This window comes from Chiloscyllium plagiosum, chromosome 35 (assembly GCF_004010195.1).
Source record: "Chiloscyllium plagiosum isolate BGI_BamShark_2017 chromosome 35, ASM401019v2, whole genome shotgun sequence".
Classification (NCBI taxonomy): Eukaryota; Metazoa; Chordata; class Chondrichthyes; order Orectolobiformes; family Hemiscylliidae; genus Chiloscyllium; species Chiloscyllium plagiosum.
Window position 1 is genome coordinate 33,089,062 of NC_057744.1, and position 12,685 is coordinate 33,101,746.

General features: G+C 43.1%; 1 protein-coding gene across 3 annotated transcripts in view; it reads left to right on the plus strand.

Moving 5' to 3' along the window:
• Nucleotides 1-12,685, plus strand: part of st3gal4 (ST3 beta-galactoside alpha-2,3-sialyltransferase 4) — a 131,589-nt gene that overhangs the window by 70,278 nt on the left and 48,626 nt on the right. The window contains exon 1 of one of the 3 annotated variants that reach the window (XM_043676907.1): nt 8,847-8,944. The exons of the other annotated variants lie outside the window; for them this stretch is intronic. The gene's annotated coding sequence lies outside the window, so the exon portion shown is untranslated. Of the gene's footprint in view, nt 1-8,846; nt 8,945-12,685 lie in introns of those variants that run through there. 3 annotated transcript variants of the gene reach the window in all.

Sequence of the window (12,685 nt, forward strand, 5' to 3'; positions counted from 1 at the left end):
TCATCCCCTCCCCCACTCACCTATTGTACTCTATGCTACTTTCTCCCCACCTCCACCCTCTCTAGCTTATTTCTCCACCCTTCATGCTCTCTGCCTTTATTCCTGATGAAGGGCTTTTGCCCGAAAGGTCGATTTTACTGCTCCTCGGATGCTGCCTGATCTGCTGTGCTCTTCCAGCACCACTAATCCAGAGCCTCATCAACTAGTAACAATCCCACATTAATCAGTAACTATTAATCAGTAACTGGGTAGGAGGGCGTGCCTTTTGAAGTGCAGTTTTAGTAAGTTAGATATCATACTCAACTGATCTCAGGAAACATATATTTGGATTCAAGAAGTGGTGTGATTTGTAGACTCTGGCGATATTTGCTGCTGAACAGAATCTTGGCATTGTAAGTAAAATATGTTTGCTTCTTAAACCAGAATTAATTGTTCGTGATGCAATGAGATTGGGGATACTGGGGTGGGGGCTGCGATGGTGATGGGTGTGTGGGGAAGGGCTCGTGGGATCAGTCACTGAACCTTTCGTAGTAGTCCACTAACTGGGATCCTCACTTAGTCATAGTGCTGGGAGGAATTGTCACATTAATAAGTTAATTATACTTGTGAAGACAGACTGAGTGAAAGGATATCCTCGATCTAGGAATAGTAGGTTCACCCGCACATCTTCAATAGAATTTAATTGCCTCCTACTGTAGTGAGTTGACAGCTGGGAACTCCACCTATGCTCTAGTGATCTCGAATTGTCCTTCTCGATCTGATCTGCCCTCCTGAATCACTGTAGATGCAATGATGGACTTTTTACCTTCTGCAGGATATTCAATGCAGAGAGGGTAGCACATTGACATGGATAGATAATCAACTGGTTAACAGGAAGCAGAGAGCTTGTGTAAATTACTGTATCCCTGTACTTGAGTAGAAGTGACAATAAAACCTAATCAATTCTAAATTGGGGCTTTTTCTGGTTAGGAAGATGTAACAAGGGGAATGGCACAGGGATCAGTGCTAGGAACTTAACTGTTCACAACTTAGACAAATAACCTAGATGGCGGGTATGGTAGCCACATCTGAAGATAGCGCAAAGGCAGGTAGGAAAGTATGTTGTGAAGGATGTTGCTGGGAGTGGATGTTTGAGTTCTAAAAATATACTGGAAAGACTTGGGACTTTTTCCACTGGAGTATAGGAGGTTAAGGGGTGACCTTATTGAATTTTATAAAATCATGAGGGACATAGATAAGGTGAATGACAAGGATCTTTTCCTTAGGGTGGGGGAGTTCAAAACTTGGGGGAATAGGAAAGGCTTAGAGCGATATAGGCCAAGCGCAGGCCGGTGGGACTAGTTTAGTTTGGGAACATGGCCGATGTGGACTGGTTGGACCGTTGGGTTTGTTTCTGTGCTGTATGACTCTATGACTTTATGATAAGGTTACAAAAGGATGTTAGTATGTGGAAGAAGATGGAGAAAATGGAACATAACGTAGGAGAATGTGACATGATCCATTTTTGGCAGGAAAGATGGAAAGAAGCATTTTTTTTCTAAATGGTGAGGAAGTTTGAGATTGAAGAGTTTGAGATAGAAATGTAGAAAAGAAGAGGAGTGGGCCATTTGGCCCTTCAAACCTGCTTCCCCATTCAATATGATTGTGACATATCATGCAACTCAGTATCAGTTTACTCCTCCTCCTCTTACCCTATTGATCCCTTTAGCCCTAAGAGCTATATCAAACAAATGATGCAGAGTAACCCTAACCCGAATCGTACTGCAAAAGGTTAGCATGCAGGTACCGCAAGTAATTAGGAAAGTGAATGAAATGTTATCATTTCTTGCAAGGGAATTAAATACAAACACAGGGCATAGATAAGACTGCATGTGAAGTACTGTGCAATGTACTGGGTACCTTATTTAACAACAAATGTAATTTAGAGAAAGTTTAACAGACTAATATCTGTCTTATGAGGAAAACTTGGACAAGTTAGGCTTGTATCTGCTGGAGTTTAGAAGAACCAGAGGCAATTTAATGAAACACATGGGATCCTGAGGGGCTTTGACAAGTTAGATGCTTCTCTTATGGGACAATCTAGAATTAGGGCTCACTGTTTAAAAATTGAGGTCACTTCTGTAAAACAGCGATTTGGCATTTTTTTTTATCTCTGAGGATCTTTGGAGCTGTGTTCCTGAAAGGCAATTGAATAGTTTTAAGGCAAAGGTAGATATATTCTTGTCAAGCACAGGGTTGTGAGGTACTCTGGGTAAGTGAGAATGTGCATTTGAGGTTACAATCGGATTAGTCATGATTTTATTGAAAGGCAGAGTAGTTCAAGGGCAGATTGGCTTACCGCTGCTCCTGATTTATATATTTGTATGTGCCTGATGAGATGTTCATTGTGTATGCCCCTGTAACACAGAGACTAGACATGAGTAATGTGGTACTGAAACATTCAAAAGATGTGTATTACAGCTCCTGGTTTTAACCTTTTTTTAATTATAAGCTGTTGCATGCTTTCCTCAGTGTGTCACAGTGAAAGTGGCCCCAGTAAGATAGAGGCTGAAACCTTTACATCATCAGATCAGAATCCATGATATGAAGAAGATATCATGAGCCTGTCTCTGAATGGCATGCTGCCAAAAAGCTGTGAGGCAATACAAAGCACTTGATTTAATGCTGAATTAAGGGCCTCAGGCTGCCTCTGAACAAAGGTTTGGCCACGTGGGCTACATATCAAGAAAACCTCTGCAGGCTGCTTGTGGGCTCGGAGGAGAGTCCTTCCTTCAAACGCACTTATTGCCTGTTCGAGGGACTGGACATTGAGAAAGGCCACCCACCTGCTCTTGCTGCTGACCCTCCTACCCCTTGTTCCCTCAGTCCCCGTCTTGCTGACACTCACCGGTGACCTGGGATCAGCTTTACCAGCGGCATCCCCTACCTTCCCAGTGGTGCTGCTGTTCCGTAGTGCTGCCAGCCTTAGATTGACCGCAATTCTTGATTGGTGGGACTTTGATTCTGGTAAAAGCTTGTGGCTGTCCTGACCGTTAGTTCTAAGCAGATGCTGTGCTTGAGAATTCAGTTAAAATTTTTATAATGTATTTAGTTCTTGAATGGATATTTGGTCATAAAGTGGATGATTAACCTTCACCCTGTACCAGCTTCTTGCTGAGTCTGATATTTTGAACCATGCATTGGATGTGGCAGTTTGCATGGACTTTATCAAGATTCCTAATTGCAATGGTCCTATTATTGACTTTGATAATTCCCAGTTGAGAGTGCATTACTGGAAAAGTACAGTAGGTCAGGCAGCATCTGAGGAGCAGGAAAATCATCGTTTCGTCAGGAATGAGGCTAGGAGTTCTTCCAACTAATTTCTACCACTATATCAATGGCTTTTAATTAGCAGTGCAGTAGCCTCTGGAATTACTCTTGTTGAACCTCCGTCTTCTCCTCTTTAAGATGTTCCTAACTCTTTCACAAAGCTTTTTGATTTGGTCTCTTTGTGTGTTTTGGTGTTGGATGCTTTCTGCGTATGTGTCTGTGAAGCCTCTTGGGATATGTTGCTATGTTAAGCATTATATAAATGCAAGCTGCTGTTTCACAGAAGCGTCTGGGGAGAACGATCCTCTGACACAAATCTGTTCACTACTGGCTGGTGAAAGACAAAGTGTTTGTTCAGGCAGGCCAAAATGAAGCAGACTGCCTATAATCTATCACAGTAATATGTGACATATTACTTTATATATACACACTTACATAAGCTTGTTGATAAAATGTCACAATTTTAGTTTGCTTTTTTCTGTTGTGGGGTAAGTAAGAAAATGGACCAGTGTCTAATTAATGCAGTAGCTTCAGGCTGCAAATAAGAAGCTGAGGTTGCCATGATCCAAGAGATCTGTAGACTGGGCTCTCATTGCAGATGGACAACTGATGGTGATTTACCACATCTTCGGCAAGGGGCAAGGTTGAGAAAGTTGGACCTTCGTGGTGATTGCAACTGGTGGCATCACTGCATTGCAGATCAACTATCCAGCCAACTGACCTAACCAAACCCACGTTCTTAATGCTAATTTCCCAGACCTCAGGAAAGAAAGGGAGAGGGTTGAGAGAACTGACCATGCCTTAATCAGCTTGCCATAGAGTCAGAGAATCCTACTGCATGGAGACAGGCCCTTTGGCCTGAGCTGGTCCATGCTGACCAAAATGTCTGCCCATTTCCCTGCACTGGCCCATATCCTTCTAAACCATTCCGATCCATGTATTTGTCCAAATGCCTTTTAAATGTTGTTAATGTGCCTACCTCAACCACATCCACTTCCACTTCCACAACCACAACCACGTGCATATTCTATATGCGTACCACTCTCTGTGTAAAAAAAAAAGTTACCCCTCAGATTCCCTTTTATTCTTTCCCCTCCAACCGTAAACTGATGCTCTCTAATCTTCGATTCCCCACTCCTGAGAAGAGGACTGAGTGCATTCAGAGCTGAAAATGTGTTGCTGGAAAAGCGCAGCAGGTCAGGCAGCATCCAGGGAACAGGAGAATCGACGTTTCAGGCATAAGCCCTTCTTCAGGCTTATGCCCGAAACGTCGATTCTCCTGTTCCCTGGATGCTGCCTGACCTGCTGCGCTTTTCCAGCAACACATTTTCAGCTCTGATCTCCAGCATCTGCAGACCTCACTTTCTCCACTGAGTGCATTCACCCTATCCATGCCTCTCATGATCTTATACGCTTCCAAAAGGTCCCCCTCAGTCTCGTACGCTCTAAAGAAAAGTGTCCTAGCTGGTCCAACCACTCCCTATAACTCAGACCATTGCGTCCAGGCAACATCCTTGTAAATTTCTTCTGCACTCTTTCCAGTTTAATAACATTCTTCCTATAGCAAGGTGACCATAACTGAACACAATACTCCAAGTGCGGCCTCACCAACGTCCTGTACAACTACAACATAACTTCCCAACTTCTATACGCAATGCCCTAACTGATGAAGGCCAGTGTACCAAAAGCCTCCTTCACTGTCCTGTCAACCTGTGACTTCACTTTCAGGGAACCGTGCACCTGAACTCAGAGATCCCTCTGTTCCACTACACTCCTTAAGGCCCTACCATTGACCATGAAACTCTTACCTTGATTTGACTTTCCAAAATGCAAGACCTCACACTTACCTATATTAAACTCCATTTGCCATTTCTCAGCCACTTCCCCAGCTGATCATGCTCCTGCTGCAACTTCTGATAGCCTTCTTCACTGTTCACGATGCTGCCTATTTTAGTGTCGTCAGCAAACTTACTAATCATACCTTGTACATTCTCATCCAAATCATTGATATCAATAACAAACAGCAATAGGACAACCCCTGAGGCACTCCACTAGTCACTGGCCTCCAGTCGGACAAGCATCCTTCCACTATTGCCCTCTGCTTCCTATCATCAAGCTAATTTTGTATCCAATTTGCCAGCTCGCCCTGGATTCCGTGTGATCTAACTTTACAGAGCAGCCTACATGTGGAACCTTAACAAAGGCCTGACTGAAATCCAAATAGACCACGTCTACCGCCCTGCCCTCATCAATCTTCCTGATAACTTCATCAAAGAACTCTAACAAAGTTGTGAGGCATGATCTCCCACTCACAAAGCCATGATGACTACTCTTAATCCAGCCCTGTCTTTCCAAATGTATGTATATCTTATCCCTCAGAATCTTCTCAAGTAACTTACCCACCCAGATGTTCAGCTTTCTGGTCTATCATTCCCAGGCTTTTCTTTGCAGCCCTTCTTATTCACTATACTCTAGTCTTTTGAGACCTCACCCATGGCTAACAATGATGTAAAAATATCACTCAGGGCTGCCGTAATTTCTTCTCTTGCCTCTTGTAGTGTTCTTGGATAGATCTGATCACTACCAGGACATTTATCCACCTTCATACATTCTAATACGTCCAACACTTCCTCTACTGTGATATGGACTGTCCCCAAGATATCTCCACTAACTTCCCAAAGTTCCCAATTCTTCACGTCTTTTTTCACAGTAAACACAGAGGAGAAATATTCATTGAGAGCCTTGCTCATCTCTTGTAGTTCTAGACATGTCTACATTGGTCCTTGAGGGGGTCAATTCTCTCTAGTTATTCTTCTTCCTTTAATATACTTGGATATCCTCTTTGGATTCACCCTAGTCTTCTCAGCCAAGGCTATCTTGTGTCACCTTTTCACCCTCTTGATTTCCTTCTTCAGTAAACTCTTGTATTCCCTGTATACCTGCAGGGATTCCCTTGATCCCAGCTGCCTGTACCTGAGCCATATCTGTCTGTCTCTCTTCTTGTAAAAGCCTCAATATCTCTTTGTCATCCAGGGTTCTGTATTCCTGCCAACGCTGCCCTTCACCCTCACAGGAACATAAAGACCTTAAACTCTAGCTATCTCACTTTTAAAGGCCTCCCACTTGCCAGAGGTCCCTTTACCTACAAACAAGCTGCTGCAATATTCTCTGAAAGTTCCTGTCTAATTCTATCAAAGTTTGCCTTGACTCAATTCAGAACTTGAACCTGTGGACCAGTTTTGTCCCTCTCCATAACTATTTTAAAATTATTAGAACTCTGGTCACTGTTCCCAAAGTACTCCCCCAAAGTCACCTCATCACCTGTCCTGCCCTTTTTCCCAAGAGTAGGTCAAGCTTTGCCCCTTTCTGAGTAGGACCCTCTATATACTGCTTGAGGAAACTTTCCTGAATGCACTCAACAAATTCCACCCCGTCTAAGCCCTTAACTTTCTGGCTGTCCCAGTCTATGTTAGGAAAATTAAAATCCCCTACTATGACAACCTTATTGCTCCTGCAAGTCCCCAATCTCCCTGCATATTTGTTCCTCTAATTCCTGTTGACTATTTGGGGGCCTATAGTACAACCCCGATAACGTCACTATCAGATTCTTATTTCTTAGCTCCACCCACAAAACCTCACTGGATGATCCTTCAGTTATTCCAATTCTGGTTACTGACAGTCACTTTAATAAAATGCAACTCCACCTCTCTTCCTTCCACATCCTCTGCCCTACCTGAAGCACCTGAATCCTGGCACATTAAGCTGCCAGTCCTGTCCCTCCCTTAGTCATGTTTCTGTACTGGCTATAAATTCCAGTCCCATGTACCTCTCCACGCCCTGAGTTCATCGGCCTTAGAATCACAGAATCCCAACAGTGTGGAAACAGGCTATTTGGCCCAACAAGTCCGCACTAACCCTCTGAAGAATATCTCACCCAGACCCACTCCCCTATCCTATTACTCTGCATTTCCCCTGACTAATGCACCTAACCTACACATCCTTGATCACTATGGGCAATTTAGCATGGACAATTCAGCTAACCTACACATCTATGGACTGTGGAAGGAAACGAGAGTCTTCGAGAAAACGCGTGCAGACACTGGGAGAATGGCCAATTCACCAAACTGCACATCTTTGGACTTTGGCCTTCCCTCAATGCAATTTAATCCAACATGCATTCCTTGCTCCCTGTTATGTTCCAGCCTGACCTGTCTCTTCAACTTACTATTTCTGTACCTGCTTCCAGCCTCGCACTTGCCTCCCTGCTGTTGAGGATCCCACCCCTCCTGCCAATCTTGTTTAAACCCTCCCCTTGCAACATAAGCAAACCTGCCACTAAGATATTGGTCCCCTCAAGCTCAAGTGCAACCTGTCTCTCTTGAACAGGTCACCTCTGCCCCAGAGAAGATCCCAATGATTAACGATCAGAATTCCTGACCCTTGCACCAATTCTTTAGCCACGCATCCATTTGCCATAGCCTCCTGTTCTTACCCTCACTAGCACTTGGCACTGGAAGCCCTTGCGTGCTTTCACGCTCTCACTTTCTCTCTCACACTCTCTCGCTCTACCTCTCACGCTCTCTTGCTCTCCCTCTTGAGCTGTCTCTCGCACTCTCTTGCATGCTGTCACTCTTGCCCTTGCTCTCCCTAGCGTGCTCTCCCTCTCTTGCTCACTCACTCTCTCACATCCCATTTGAAAACTGATGGCCTCACTCTCCCCTTCCTAAGTACTAGTGACTGGGTGTGAAACTGCAGCTGGTCAATGTTTCATATGCCAGTAACCTATTTTTCAAAAGTAGCAGTTTCAATCTATTAATATTTTCCTTGCCTGTAAGATCACATTATGGCTTCTGTTAATCATTCACTGATGAATAACTCTACCTAATAGTTATTTGTATGTGTTGTGTCCTTGTAGATTAATCAAGGCATGAGTAGGTCAAGGAATGGATGTAAATTGGCATTCAGTGTCAGACAAGAAGAAAAATATCTTCAACAAAGGTGGTGGAGTCACTGTTCATTGTGAATAAGATGATGCAATCTCTTACATTCTTTCCCCTTTCAGTGCCTCTCCTGACACCAAGTTAGATTTTAATTACCCTGTTCAAACCTGCTTACTGGGCTAATTGGAGGTTTAATTGGTTTGCTTGGTTATTGTGGTGATCATTTTCCTGTAATTTTGCGGTGTTACTTTTGAAGGAAGATGTGTGGTGTCTTGCTGACTTGTTGCACGTCTTGGCTGTGACCCAGTTTGTAACACGCTCACTTCTGCATGATAAGGTTCTAGTTTCAAGTCACAATCAAGGCCTTGACTACTGAAACCAAGGCTGCTGCTGCAGTGTTGGAGATAATGTGTCATGTCTCATAGCCAGTATGTCAATATACCTTTAAGATACATGCTCACGATATCATCAAGACACCGTTCTGTTGGATCACTTGAAGCAGGGTACTCTAATAGAAGCATACTCCTCTGTGGCATCTAATAGGTTAATATTAACCCAGATATTTATAACTGAGAAATGGACAGACTCATGGTGGCAGTGGGGTCAAGTTAGAGCTGGTGCAGAACCCGGCAGTAATGGTGGCGTCTGCATCGGCAAGGTCCACTGAGGACTCAGTGGCGAGTGTGTTGGTGGAGGTAAGATGGTGCAGCAGAGTTGGCAACTCTTGTTCTAGTGGTGGCAATGGGAAGTCGTGCGAGGTCACCAGGCCAGTGGCCGAGCACTTAACAAGGGCTGTAACGTTGAACACTACTCCTTTTATTTGTTTATTCTCCTGCCTTTATATTCTATATTTTGGTTTTATTTTTCTGTGTATTAAGATGGCGCCAGAGAGTGGTGACACTATAATGACGCTTCTCACGATATTTTGTGACAAAATGCCCATGACAATGAAGAAATCAAATCAAATGTATTCTTTGTATTTACTGGTTTTAATAAATGTCTCTTGGATTCTTCATTTCCATGACGCCCACTCCAGGTTTCTCATGCGACAGGAGGTTGACCTGATGGAGTATTGCTCCGTAAGGTCAACACTGCTGAAGACAAGCCCACATCAGGAGGTGGTGTCTGTCAGAAGCGACGGTAAATTGAAGCCCCGTCTGCCACCTCAAATGGGCGCGAACTATCCCATGATGTTATTTAAGTAGGATTAGGTGGCGATTACTGGGGTGTGGTTGCCTAGGAGATCAGGCTTAGGAATTGAATATCTCAAGGTAATGAGTATTTTTGGCAGGTAGGGAAAGGAGGTAGTATAGTTTGTTAGTAAACAAAGAGATGGGTGCTGCAGTGAAAAGAATATCAGCACTGGATATCAAGACATAGAGTCAGTCTGAGTAGAAATAAGAAATAGCAAGGAAAAGAAGTGTGAGTCACCTATTGGACCCCAAACCTGCACAGGGGGTACAGTACAAACCAGTAAATACTAGTGGCTAATAGGAAAGGTGTAGCAGTAATCATTGGTGATTTTAATATGTACCCAGACTGTATTTATTAAATTGGCAAGGGTATTCTCAAGGGAGAGTTCATTTAATGTATATTTTCTGAATCAAACTGTTTCAGCGATGTTATTACACACCTGTGGAGCAGGCGGAGCTTGAAACCAGGTCTCCTAGCTCAGAGTTAGTGACAGTACCCCCTGTGCAGGTTTGGGGTCCTATAGGTGACTCCCACTTCTTTCCTTTGCTATTTCTTACTTCTGTTCAGACTGATTCTACCTCTGTGTATATATGCACACATAGATGTGCAGGTTAGGTAGATTGGCCCTGCTAAATTGCCCATAGTGTTGGGGGATGTGTAGGTTAGCTGCATTAGTCAGGGGAAATGGGGTAATAGGTTAGGGGAATGGGTCTGGTTGAGATAATCTTCAGAGGTTCAGTGTGGACTTGTTGGGTCAAATAACCTGTTTCCACACTGTAGGGATCCTACGATAAATAGTGGGGGACATGGGAATGGTGGAGTCACTTAATCAATATTTTGTTTCAGTCCTCACCGTGTAGGATACTAATCCCATTCCAATCATAACAGATAATGTAGAGGTTATGGAAAGGGAGGAATTTAGAACAATCCACCATCACTGGGGAAAAAAATGTACTGAGCAAACGGTTGGGATTGAAGGCCAACAAGTCCCCAGAGCGCGATGGCCTACATCCCAAGGTCTTAAAGGAAATGGCAACTGAGATAGTGGATCCAACAGTTATGATATTCCAAAATTCGCTTATTGTGGGGAAAGTTCCAGTGGATGGGAGAAAAGGCAGAAAGTCGGAAACTCCAGACTAGCTAGTTTAACCTGTCTTTAGGAAATTGTTAGAATCCATTACTGAGGAAGTAATAGCGTACATTTGGGAAGTTAAAATGAAGCAAAGATCATGTTTGACAAATTTGCTAGTGTTCTTTTGAAGATGTAACAAGTAATATAGATGATGGGGATCCTGTAGATGTAGTATAGATAGATAGATTTTTACAAAATATTTGATAAGGTCCCAACAAAAGATTAATACACGAGGTAAGATCACGTGGGGTTAGCTGTGATATTTTAGCATGGATAGAAGTATGGCTAACCAACAGAAAACAGAGAATTGGGATAAATGGTCTTGTCCTGGTTGGCAAAATGTAACTATAGAGGGGTGCTACAGGTTTCAATCCATGAGCCATAACTATTTATATTAATGACTTGAATGCAGGGATAGAAAATATGATAGATAAATTTGCAAATAGCACTAAAATACGTGGGTAAGTGAGTTGTAATGAAGCAGTGGCTCAGTGGTTAGCACTGCTGCCTCACTGCGCCAGGGACCCGGGTTCGATTCTAGCCTTGGGCGACTGTGCAACTCCACACAGACATTCTCTCTGTGTATGTGTGGGTTTCCTCCAGGTGCTCTGGTTTCCTCCCACAATTCAAAGATGTGCAGGTTAGGTGAAGTGGCCATGCTAAATTGCCCGTAGTGTTTAGGGATGTGTGGGCTAGGTGCATTAGTCAGGGGAAATGTAGAGTAATGGGGAATGGGTTTGGGTAGGATACTCTTCGGAGGGTTGTTGTGGACTTGTTGGGCTGATGGACCTGCTTCCACACTATAGGATTCTACGCAATGATTCTAGGGAAGAAATTTACAATTGAATATCGTAGGTTTGGTAAATGAATCAAAATTTGGCAGATGAAGTTTAACATGGATAAGTGTGGGGTTATCCATTTTGGTTGGCAGAATAGAAAGGTGAATTATTATCTAAAGGGAGCGAAACTTTAGACTGTTTCAGTAAAGAAGGATCTGGATATTCTGCAGATCATGGAAGAATCACGGAAAGCTAGTGTGTTCGTATGGCAAGTAATAGGAAAGGCACAAAGATGTTTGGTAATTATTACTAAAGGAACAAAGTATAAAAGTAATGTTGCTGCAACTGTAAAAGGCATGAGTGAGAGTGAAAGGCAGTTTTATTCTCCTAACTTGAAGAGGGATGTAGTTGTATTGGAAGCAGTTCAGAGGAGGTTCATTAGATTGATTCCAGAGATGAGAAGTTTGTCTTCTGAAGAGAGACTAAGCAGTTTCGGCCTATACACTCGAGATCAGAAGAATGAGGTGATATCTCATTGAGGGATAAAAGATGCTAAAGGGGATGGACAAAGTCAATGTAGAAAAGATGTTTCCTGGTGTGGGGCAATTTAGAATGCTAGATCATAGTTGCAGGGTAAGAGATAGCAGATTCAAAACGGATGAGAAATTATTTCTCTCAATTCACAACCCTGAGAGTGCATTGGATGCTGGAATATTGAGTAAATTTGAAGACGAGATAGACAGATATTTAATTAGTATCATGTTAAAGGATTGTAGAGAGTGGGCAGGAAAGGAGTTGAGGCTGAGATGAGATCAGCCATGTTCGTATTAAAGGGCAGTGCAGGATCAAGGAGCCGAATACCCTACCCCTGCTACTAGTACTTAATGTTCTTTTATATTTATCCCTCAATCAATATCACAGGAAAATCTTGCCAGTTATTGTCAAGTTGATTCTTGTGGAAACTTGGTGTGCACAAATGGGCTGTTGTGTTTTATACGTTACAACTGTGACCACACTTCAAAACAACTTCCTTGCTCATGAAGCTGCCAGTCACAGTAATATAGCACGGAAACAGACCCTTTGGCCTAACCAGTCCATGCTGAAAATAATCCCAAATTAAACTAGTCCCACCTGCCTGCTCCTGGTCCATATCCCTCTAAAACCTTTCCTATTAATGTATTTAATCAAATGTCTCCAAATACCCACATCAACCACTTTCTCTGGGAGTTCATTCCACACGCGAATCATCCTTGTGTAAAAAATATACCCCTCAATGTCTTTTTATTTAAATCTCTCTCCTCTCACCTCAAATATGTGTCATGGTGGCTCAG